General features: G+C 46.1%; 1 protein-coding gene and 1 pseudogene across 2 annotated transcripts in view; one reads left to right on the forward strand and one right to left on the reverse strand.

Annotated features, from left to right (window-relative positions):
• Window positions 1-11,258, forward strand: part of LOC111814451 (leukocyte immunoglobulin-like receptor subfamily B member 4) — a 96,912-nt gene that overhangs the window by 72,038 nt on the left and 13,616 nt on the right. The window lies entirely within an intron of this gene.
• LOC101564592 overlaps window positions 4,696-11,258 on the reverse strand; it is an 11,995-nt pseudogene continuing 5,432 nt past the window's right edge.

Raw genomic sequence — 11,258 nt, forward strand, 5'->3', positions numbered from 1 at the left:
TATATATATGAGTTAGGATAGATATACAGCTACTTTCTCTTAGTTCACTGAGAAGAAAAGTTTGTACTGATATTGTTTAGATGAGACATCATATCTGCAGATTGTGCCCTGAATAACTACTATGAAGACAATAATATGCAGTGTATTAAATATTGTAAATGTCCTACTAACCTGTATTGAAATTGTTCAGTGCTATTCTATTTTTCTCATTAAAATGAATAAAAATAGATAAATAAAAAAAAAAAAAAAAGAAATTCACCACTAAAGGAAGGCCTCACAGTGACACAGACAGTCAAGAAGAAGGAAGTCGGGAAGTTCAACTCTGCAGCCACTTCCCAGGGGTCAGATCACTGATGCCCAAAACATGCTGCTCCGAGCTCAGATCTGTGCTGTCAGCCGGCCACACAGCGCCGTCATCTTAGAGCGCCACATAAGCAGCCCAGAGAACAGAGGTTGGATGTGCTGCGTAGTGTGCCATACATGTAGTATGTTTTCAGGTAGCTGTTCATGATCCGTTGTGTGTTTATCTCTTCAGGGACCTACACGCAGCTGCATATGATATTAAGAGTCCACTCACTTTCTCTGAATGACCTGGTGTTCACGTTTCTGAATCCACAGGAAATGCTGGAAATTTCCCATGGCTCACCTGCACAATTGTCTGCATTTGTGCCAGCCACTTTTCTGTATTTGGCACTCGCCACTTTTAGTCAGTCACATTAAATCACTTTCCTGGCATTCCCACTACACCTTCTTTCACCTGACTGCTGACACAACCCCTATCAACACAAAAAAGCAGAAGGTACAACAAACACAGAGACATCAGAAGTAGAGGCAAAGAGCGAACAGGGCACAGGAAGGATGGCGCTTCTCAAAGGAAATGTAAACCCTGCGGAGGGCCAACCTGGCCCAGAACTTGAGCAGGGGCAGTCTAAGCACAGCCCACTCTTACAGGGGGATGGGCAAGCCAGTCCTGTCCTGCTGCTTCTCAAGACTGGGCTTACGTGAAATGACTCGACGCAGCTCTGTGCACTTCCCATGGTTTCTCTAGGGTGAGAAACAAAAGTATCAATAAGGATGAAAATGTACACCCCACGTTGGGAAATAGGAAGAACATTTTCCACTCAAAGAAGAGGAGAGGGATAACAAAAGGATGGGAAAATACGAGAAAGAGTTCAGACAAAGCTGAAAATGAAAGAGAGGAAGAGTGTTTGAAAGAGGAGGATGGGCAAAGCAAAATCTTGATATATCATGTACAGGTATGAATTCTTTCAATGAATGTGATCATTATGTTTATCAAAAATGTGACACAAAGTTAATTTTAAAATAACAACAGTAACTGGCTTTTGTGAGTGATGGTAGATTTGAGAATCCAGATAGAGAGAGGAGGCCATTCCGGAGAAGGTACAGGCAGCTGCTGACATGTGAGCTGGCAGGAGAAGAGTGAGAAGGTGCTGGGATTGAGAAACTTCGAAGAACAGAAGACAGGACATGTGAGGGTTGGGTACTGAGTAAAAGAACTAGTGATGGACACTGTGGAGAGGACACGTGGGGATGGCTGGATGGACACACGAGAGGACACAGAGGATGGGATCTGTCCATCAAGGACTCTGCAGACGTTGAGTGGCTGCCAGAATGGATGGCAAATTTGCTGTAGGATAAAAACCACGAAGAAAAAAATAATAGGGTCATGGTGGGGCTCGCCTATAATCCTAGCACTAGGAAGACCTGAGTCACAGAGATAGCTGCGATTTTGAGACCAGCCTGAGCTACAAAGTGAGTTCAAAGCTAGCCTGAACTGCATAGTGAGACCCTGTGTCAAAAAGACAAGAGTGGGAGGAGGAGGGCGAGGATGAGGAGAACAAGGAAGAGGAAGAAGAGGCTTCTGGGATCATTTCTGACTGGGTGAAAGGTCTACCGTCCATTGTCAGACATCTGAAAATGCTAGGACTTCCCAACACTCTCCACAGAAATCAACTCCAGCCGCTCCCTGCCCTGTTCCTCCCTGCCATTACTTCCAAGGTTTCCAGCCTCCTCCATCCATGCTCTGCACGTTTCTGTTAACTGAGAAGCTTCCAGAATGCACCTGGAAAGCCAGCTCATGCCTCTGTGCTCTGTCCCTCTGTTTCCCAGGCCTGGAGCATGTGCTTGCCCTTGATCCTGAGAAGACCCAGTTCCCTGAAAAAGCTAAGACCCCCAGAGCACAGCCCTACCCACCAATGACATGGGGGGTGTTCCTTCCAGCATGACCCCATGGCTTCAGGACCATAGGTCCCTCTTGGGAATCCACAATAAAAATCTTCCTGAACTCTCCATTGTTCTGAGGGCCACAAGGACACCGGGGTCACAGCATCATCTCAAAAAGTGCAGGTGGCACAACGACCCAGAAGGTCTCTTAGAATTAAGAAATGACACTGCTTTCTACTACTGAGTAGGGCAGAACAGTATCCTATATTCAGCTTTATTCCACCTGGAAAATTTCTATGAACACACAATAAATTTACCAAGTAAATATATTTTGATGTTTATTCATTCCTATGTATTTCATGAATATATCAGAATACTGTCTTGATTTCTGAAACAAAAGTGAGATGAGGTTTCTGCTAGGCCATGGGGCACCTGCTGGGCCAGCCTCCTCCCGATGCCCCCCTGCAGGCAGCTGTCCTCTCCTGTCTCCATTTCCTGCTGTGGAATAGGAGAAAGCAGCCCTTCCTGTCATGAGGAGCATGGATACTGCAGGGACACTTTTGCACCAGTTTCCTTGCTCTTTGGTATTGAGCTTTATAAAACATAAATTAAAGTGTTTCTACAATATTTTATGTATAACTTAAAATTGCAGGTATGAATCAGAGGTTGATCACAGAAAATGCTTGTTTATATTTTTGATGTAAATTAAGTTTCTCATTTTCAACCCTGTTTATCTTTTATAATTAAAGGATATTTTAAAATTTAACTTTATATTGCTTTTGATATTTACTCAGATTCAGGATTAATTAGTTGACCAATTACTCTAGATTTGTTCATTAAATCAGATATAATTTTCTTATTATGCAATGGATTTTTTAGGCCATGCTTACTTTAACTTTATGCTAAAAAGAACAGTGTATGATATTTGCCATAAAAATATAGAAAGAAAGATTGCTAAATAAAAAAATCACTAATATTTTGGAAATGAGAGTGTACAATTTTACCACCAGTTTAGTTCTCTAGTTTCATAAAATATTTGAAAATATTACTCATACAATGATTGTATTTTATTGTTTGAAGTTCTATGGCTCTGAATTAAGAATTAACATAGGCAAATAAATTTGTTTGTTATGGATATAATAAGTGAAGGAATGAGAAAAGAAAAGAATTAAGAAATGAGGGGAGATCCCTCTAACTTTTCTCTCACCAGTGCTAGTGATGTTCTTGCTGTCTCACATGCAGAGAAGTAGAGACAGCTGGGAAAGGGGCCACTGGGGTGACACAGGAAGGAGCTGAGTGGCGCATCACCTTTCACACTGGACCCCGGCATTATCACCAGAACACACATCACCTCAGTGACACGCTAAGGACATCTTTTCCAAAACAGCTTACTTCTACTTGCCGCAATAGTGGTAATGAGGACTGATGTTCAGAATCTACTGAATAAAAGTGGTTTACTTTCTTTATATCTTTTTTTTAATATTTAAACTTTTTTTCTTTTGTGGTACTAGGGATTGAACTCAGGACCTTGTACTTGCCAGGCAGGTGCTTATGCCACTGAGCTATATCCCCAGCCTCTTAAAAGTGGTTTAGATGGGACAAGGGGCACAGCACACCACACCAGTAATGATCACTCACATTGACAACACAGCGCACACCTGAGATGCCCCATCAGAAAGACTTCTCTGACACAGAGTAAATTCACTCACGTGTGACAGAAAGCACAAGAGGATCACTAGGCAGGGACCATAGGTGTGAGTTGCCATTAGTAGCACCGTAGCAGGTGTAGGTCCCAGTCTGTTCCAGGCTCATGGGGGAGATGAGGAAGATGCTGTGATTCTGGCGAGTACAGTCCTGGTGGAAGTAACCTCCTCCTCCCCTCCTGCACAGGATGTAGAAGTTGTAGGGTTGGAAGAGCTGACACAGGAGAGTCACATTTCCTCCTAAGGCCACTTGGGCAGCTGGGTGAGCAGTCAAGGAAGGTTGGTCCCTGTAGACACCTGTAAGAGAATAGAGTTTGAGGTTGAAATCATTATTACAATAGACCCACCATTCTCATGGCCAAAGAGAGAACAAGGAATCTGAGAAGAAACACATCTTCCTACAGAGTAAGGATCAGGATCATGAAACCCAAAATCCTTCCTTTATAACTTCCCAGGAGCCAGGACCAGAGATGAGCAGGTGTCAGTGCCCAGGCAGTACTTCCTGGGGACTGCATCTACCTGTCAGGGAGCAGGGGTGACAGGCAACACAGACCGATGGGGAACCCGAGAGCTGGGCAGAAATGAGGGCTTGTGGTTGGGCCCATCTGGATAAACGAGGCGGCCACAGAGAGCCATGTGGGGCACATATTCACTGTTGTCCTCACCTGTCACCACCAGCTCCAGTGAGTCATTACATAGGGACCAGGTTCCTTGCTTCCAGTATCCACAAGAATAAATCCCTGCATCGTTGTGAGTCACTTCTGGCAGGGAGAATTGCTGAGCATCTTGGGCTCCCTCAGGGTGTCTGTCATGCCATATTCCTGCAGGTACTGCTTGAGAAAAAAGCAATGCAGTCCTCCTTGATGGGACCCTGCAGAAGATGCTCCCAGAAGCACCCAGGGGAAGCACGGATCCCGGCACCGCCCAGATGCAGGGACGCGATGATGAGCCTGGAAGCAGAACCAGATCCCGAGCACTGTGAGGGAAGGAGAGGTTAGACAGTGATACCCAGGGCTGGCAGGCTACTCGCGCTGAGCTATGGGACACACCCAGGAACTGAGCTGTCTGTCACCTTGAGTGTGAGCCTAGGCCACTCCCTGCCCAGACATGTGACACCCGACAGTGGGGATCTTCTGTCTGTCCTTTACCTGGAAGATACATCCTAATGAGGCCTGATGTATCTTCCACCTTCGACAGCACCTGTCTGTGACAGGAGCTCTTGCTCTGGCTTCCAGAAAGCCAACACTCAGGGTCCTGGACCAGCAGAATCTGCTGCCTGGCTTATTCCTCCATCTCCTGATGCTTGTGCAGGAATAGTAACTGGGTTCCTTGGTAAGACAGTCCTGATTTTATCCAAGGGTTAGCTCTCTATGTTTTAGGGGAGGATGTTAGCAAAACAGAACAGACTCTGGCACCAGTAGCAAGACGGAGCAACAGCACATGAGCAGGTCTCTAGGAAGCCCAGTGGCTTCCCCTGGCTGTCATGGTCGTACCCCAGGTAGAGCAGCTCTCTTGACTCCTATCATTATAAATTAGTCTTGCCCATTTGCAAACTGTATAAATTGATTTCTGTAGATTTATAGAAATATAATATACTTATGTAAGTAACATTACATTATATTGCTTTGCGTTTGGCAAAAAAACGTAACTGGGTTCCTTGTCCAGTGTTTCTCACGTGGACACAGTGTAGAGGGAGAAGGTACTCACACTTCAGCCCTTGCCTGTACTAATAGGTACCTGGAAACACAAGGCCAGCACTGCGAGCTCCTATTGTAACTGGAGAGGTCAAAGGTAAGATGCTTTAATCTCATGACGGCTCAGTGAAGGTAGTATTAAATTGTTTACGTGACTTTTTCTCTCCTCGAGTGTGTTTACATTTTTGGCAGACTGAGTGAATATTGTCATCGCCAACACATAACTATCTGTCATGTCTCGCCCAGCTCTCATTTGGATACTGAGCTATCTACCTGCTATCTATCTCTCAGGGGTCACCTCCCACTTGGAACATCATTGTATCCAGTACTGAGTGAGACTATGTTCACCTGTGTGTCACACACACTCACACACACACACACACACACACACACACACGTACAGGTGCATGCACACACTCATACACACTCTCTCACCTGATTTTCAGAGTTCAGTCATCTCCCACCCACTACTTAGTAGATAATGCCAAATTCAGCTCCTGTACACGCTCAGAGCACCTGCCCACCTGCCACCATGGCCCATGTACCACGCATTGTGCTTCCTCAGCACTGCAGTGATCGCTTCTCCTTCCTCATCTCAGCCTGGTGAGAAATCCCGTGGATCCATCATCCCATCACTTGGCTCTCCTTATGGGTCTGGGCCCAGGCGATATTACGTTTCATTGAACCACTGTCTGGTGCCTTCCTTTATCTTCCTCCGTATCATGCCCAATCCTGCCACACCCCAATCCTCACCCCAGAGCCTCAGATCCTATTTAAATCCATGTATCGCCTCTGTCTCCAGCCACCAGCCTGCAGTGTCTCTGGTGCCACTGACAGAGACTCGTGAGCACTGACCCCGGTCCACAGAGCTCTGCGGGTGCTAACTGCACTCCTACCTTATCCTCACACACTCCCCTGCTGCACACACGCTGCCCTTGACCAAGGCCACATCACCACCTCTGACATCTCCCCAGCAACACAGTGGTCCCATGAAGGCTCAGCCTATCCCCTTCACATCCCCCTAACACACCACCAGGAAACAAACTCCTTCAGAATGAATCAATCCTCCTGCAACTGACTTCAACAAATCTCCCCTTGGCACCGTCTCTGATGTTCTGCCTTCAAATTTCTCATCATCACTGCCTCCTGACACAGCAATGGTGTACTTTACCAGTGTGGTCATCTCATTTCTTTGAGACAGAAATGCTGTCTGGATTTCCCAAACACACACAACAATAGTGAGGTCACAGGCAAGGCCCATGTACCTAGATTGTGAGCATGAACTTCGCTCTTGGGGATGCTTGAGGGAAAATTAGCATCACACGCAGAGAGCTGACAATACTGGCTCTGTGGAAAGACAGAAGCATGCGCATTACCCAGCAGCTGTGGGCATTTTGTGACCATTCTTAGAAAAGCAAGACCCTAGGGATTTAACCATCTGCTCTCTGTGTCCACTGAGAAACATGCTGTGTTTCTGTTATTGAGAGAAGAAACCAGGTGACAAAGGCAAAAAAAAAAAAAAAAAAAGCTCACAGAGAAGGTCACAGGCCAGATGCACATGGAAATAGACATATACTTCAAATCTGTGTCCTGAAAGAGGAAACCTTGGCCTGAGATGATGTCTCATGGGTAAGGTACTCTGGAGAATCTCCAGAGGCAGCCAGTGGGAGACATGCAGCCTCATTGCTAGCAGGGACACCTCTCCTCAGGGCACAGGCCCTGTGAGAGTCTCCCTCACTGAGCCACATTCCCAGCGCATCTCGCCTGTGTGTGCCGTGGAGCAATGTTGCTCTCTCACTGAGAAGGATGAGGACGGCAGCACAGAGTAGTCTCCTCCTGCCTCATCCCAACACCCTCATGTTCTTCCCAGGGGACAGCCTCACTCACAGCTCCCAGCACTGAAGGGAGAGAAACTCACCACTGTGGGCCTGGGATTTCTCCTCCATTGCAGACACTGAAACAGAGAGAGCTGGTGAGAGGCATCCACGTGGAATCCATTGAAACACTGGCTAAGCACACAGACCTGGTTCAGAAAGCCAAAGTTCTCCTCTCTGACTGAACAGATGCTCACTGAGGAGTACCCACGAGAGGGTCCTGGGTCAGGGACTCAGCAGCACCTGAGAACTTGCCTTCCCACCGCCCACCTTACTTCCCTGCAGTGCTCACCAAATCCAAGCAGCAGAGCAAGGCTGGGGGTCATGGTGCTGTCTCAGCCTAGGTCAGCCCAGATGCTAAACAGGCAGCTCAACCAGTCTGACTGAGGACACCAGGGGACCAAGGCCTGGGGGCTGGTCCTTGTCAAAGGGTGATGGGGTCAGGTACTAAATAGGAAGGCAGCTGCTCTTGCACAAGGCCAGGCCCTGCCCCTCGGTCTGCTACACATCTCTGAGTTCTTGTCTGGGTTTCCTGCTATAACCTTCCAGAGCAGCGACTGGAGGAACTGTGGGTAGCACCTTCCACTCAATTCTGCATGTCTACTGTGTGAGATCTCGAGGAAGTGGTAGAGAAAAGGTGAGATACAGAGGAGGGTCTGTGTACCCCCTTCAGAAGCCACTGTTCAGTGTATGGCCAGAGGTCTTCAAGCAGACTCAAACCAGGGAAGGGGGACAGGCAGGGATGGGCAAGTACAAGTGCCTTCAGACCAGGGTTCAGGGTCTGTGGGAAGCTCTCTCCAAGGAAATTCCTTGAAAAACTAGGAGGCTGGGGTGTGCAGAGGCCAGCATACGATCATCCAGCTAGAGCTGGTGACAGCTGAGCCATTCTGTGTCCTTACAAACCTGACATTCGACTGAGGTGAGCGCAGGCGTGGTTTGAATCTTTGGGCGTCAGTGAACATGACCGAGAGGCTGACGGCTTTGTGTCGTGTGTCTAGCCAGGAGGAAGGAAACCATCTCAGCACTCTGTCTTCTGACAACTCCTCTGCCATGTGATCAAAGGGAGATAATTGCCCCTGAATGAAGGAACCCGAGCATTCTGACCTGCCGCAACACTGCTACACATCTCAGGGCCTTTCCCATGCGAACCTTAGACCGTTGGCCTGGACGTGCACTGACATCCAGCCTGGGAGGTATTCGAGGTCTTGAACACTTGCCCTCTTACCGAGTCCTTGGAGAACTTTCCTGTGTACTTCTCTATAAATCTTTGAGATAGTGAAGGCCACATGCACACTAAAGAGACAACAGATAGCTTCTGTCTTTGCACACTAATATGTGTGTGTGATTAACCATAGTTTTTTTATTACTTATTATTAGTAGTATAAGTTGCTTCTACTTCCCAGAGCGTGTTCTTCAGTATGTTTCTCATTTACAATGGATTTCTCAAATGAAACAAACATACAATATGAAAACTTCATTGTGTGATTTGTTTCAATTAAGGTTATATGCATAGAGCTTCCTGCTACCCTGCACCGGTGGGACCTGCTGGTTGAAGCCCAGGCACAACATGGGTGAGACCCTCTTCCACCCCGTTGGGACCTCCCCACCACTCTACAGTACCCTTCCATCCCTTCCACCGAGTGAAAATTTCTGTTGTGTTCTAGGGACGCTCAGATCCAGTCCTAGCCCAGGCCTCGGTGAGTGTGTGGGAGAGCTTCCAGGTAGCCTGCACCAGAAGGACCTACTGGTCCCAACCCTGGAGCAGTGTGGGAGAGACCCTTTTCCACACCCTTGGAACACCCCCACCACTATACAGCACCCCCCCACGCCACCCACACAGTGAGAATTCCTGTCGTGTTCTGGGGACCCCTAGATCCAGTCCTAGCCCAGGCCCGGTGAGTGTGTGGGAGAGCTTCCTCTCCCCCTTACTCCACCGTGTCCCTTCCAGACTCAGCTCAGGCCTGATGCACAGGCCTGAGGTGAAACCCTGCAGTTGCAATACCTGCAGAGAGAGTAGGGACAAAGCCACCCAGCAATAAAGGAGCAGAACATCTTGCCAGAGAGGCACAACAGGATCATTCCCAAGGGTGGCAGCAGGAAGGAGCTGAGCACAGCAGCCAGACCTAAGCCAGGCACAGCTGGATAAATGCAAACTTTGTAGATCTACACCTGAACTTCAGTAGGTGCTAAGGTTACAACTGCACCAAAGATCTACAACAAAGGTCAGAAGACAGTGCTGCACAAAACGACAATGAGCAGGAGCGAAATGGAATATCAGACCCAAGGCCACCCATAACAAGTGCAGAGGACACGAACACAGAACAAATTGGGAGTCACACAGCTGAAATCAATGAATCAATAGCTTCTGAAATAAAGAAACAGCTGCAGAAAGGTATAGAGGAATGCAGATTGGAAATGAAAAAAGAAATCCCTGAATTAATAGCATCTGCAGTAAAGAATCAAATGCAGAAACATATGGAGGAAACCGAATGCCCACACAGAACAAGTGGAGAGGACACTAGCTCAGCTGAAACATATGAATTAATAGCATCAAAAGTAAACAAGCAAGAGCACAAGGTTATAGAGGAACTCAGAGTTGAATTCTTTTCTACTAGCTCAGCTCAAATAAATGAATTAATAGTATTAGTAGTAAACAAGCAACAGCATAAAGTTATAGAGGAACTCAGAGTGGAATTCTTTCCTTTTTTTGCCATAATTTTATTAATAAACAAATAGCAATGAGACAGTTTCAAATCAAATCGGTAGGACAGTTTTAATAATTAACACACTGCATACATTCTTCTTAGTGGTTAATTGCTGTACAAGATGCAGACTTGATATCCTATTTACAAACACCATTAGAACAAATCATACTATTCATTAACAGAATGTAACTACATATCTATCCTAATGAATTTGAATACACAGATACAAAATGGACATTCATCTGTATACCCTTTTTATGTTAAGTTCCGTTATTTGAATATTATAGGTGTATAAATTCAGCAAAATATTCTAAAAGAGTCCAGTATCCCATAATAGTATTGGGTCTTCTGCTTAACAATGTCAAAAATTCTTGACCTGAGTCCCCTACAGCTCAACATAACAGCATGGCTTTACTTCTTATATTTTGTTTTTATACTTTTCTACTGGATGGTTAAGACCAAAGTAAAGCAGGACCTATGCAACAAGAGATGTAGCTTTTGGGTCTGATAAGGTCAGTGAAATCCCCCCGGATTTATCCTGAGATCCTGTACCTCAGATTGTAGAACCTTTGTCAGTGTCAGCCATGTGGATGAGTCACAGGGTCAAGTTTGAGTTTTCAGCATGTAGAAAGCCAGTTTTTCCAGCATCATTTGTTAAAGAGTCTATCTTTCTTCCAGTGAGTATGTTTGGCCCCTTTGTCAAAGATAAGGTGGCTGAGGGTGTTCGTAGGGGCTTCCGTGTCTTCTAATCTATTCCATTGATCCTCAGGTCTATTTTGATGCCAGTACCATGCTGATTTTATCACAGTAGCCCTGGAGTATAATTTCAAGTCAGGAATTGTAATGCCTCCTGCCTTGTCTTTACTGCCCAGAATTGCCTTTGCTATTCTAGGTCTTTTTTGGTTCCAGATAAATTTTAGGAATGATTTTTCTATGTCTGTGAGATATGTCAGTGATAGTCTGACGGGGATTGCATTAAATCTGTACAGCAATTTTGGGATTTTGGGAGTATGGCCATCTTCACGATGTTGTTTCTTCCTATCCAGGAGCATGGAATATCTTTCCATTTTCTGAAATCCTCTATGATCTCTTTTTTCA

This window comes from Octodon degus, unplaced genomic scaffold (assembly GCF_000260255.1).
Source record: "Octodon degus isolate 3935 unplaced genomic scaffold, OctDeg1.0 scaffold00320, whole genome shotgun sequence".
Taxonomy (NCBI): domain Eukaryota; kingdom Metazoa; phylum Chordata; class Mammalia; order Rodentia; family Octodontidae; genus Octodon; species Octodon degus.